Source organism: Arachis ipaensis, chromosome B05 (genome assembly GCF_000816755.2).
Source record: "Arachis ipaensis cultivar K30076 chromosome B05, Araip1.1, whole genome shotgun sequence".
Lineage (NCBI taxonomy): Eukaryota > Viridiplantae > Streptophyta > Magnoliopsida > Fabales > Fabaceae > Arachis > Arachis ipaensis.
Genome location: NC_029789.2, coordinates 125519862 through 125520288, shown reverse-complemented (window position 1 = coordinate 125520288; position 427 = coordinate 125519862).

Here is a 427-nt window from a genome sequence, read left to right as displayed (position 1 = left end):
AAAACATATAATTATAAAATATTGATGAGAATAATAAAAAAATAAGTATGTTTTTTGTTAGTGTTAACATAAAATACACTAATAATTGTCTTTATTTTTTTTTTATCTGCCAAACATGATATGTATCTCTATGTATTCCTATCTTAATATTCTATATTTTCGTGTATATATAAATAAACACAGCCTAAAAAACATAAAATAAAATTGAGAAAATAAATTATACTTTAATTTCTATTTGTTTACTACTTCGTTTGAAGGTATATTCTATGTATGCTTTTTTGTGAAATAAATAAAAAAGTTATTATTTCTAAAAATAACATTTACAAAATTTAATTTTTTTTTTCAATAATGCACGTAGATTGAGTGGGCTAGATCTGATCATATATATATAATTAGTCATATGCTATATTGAAAAGCTTGTGAAATG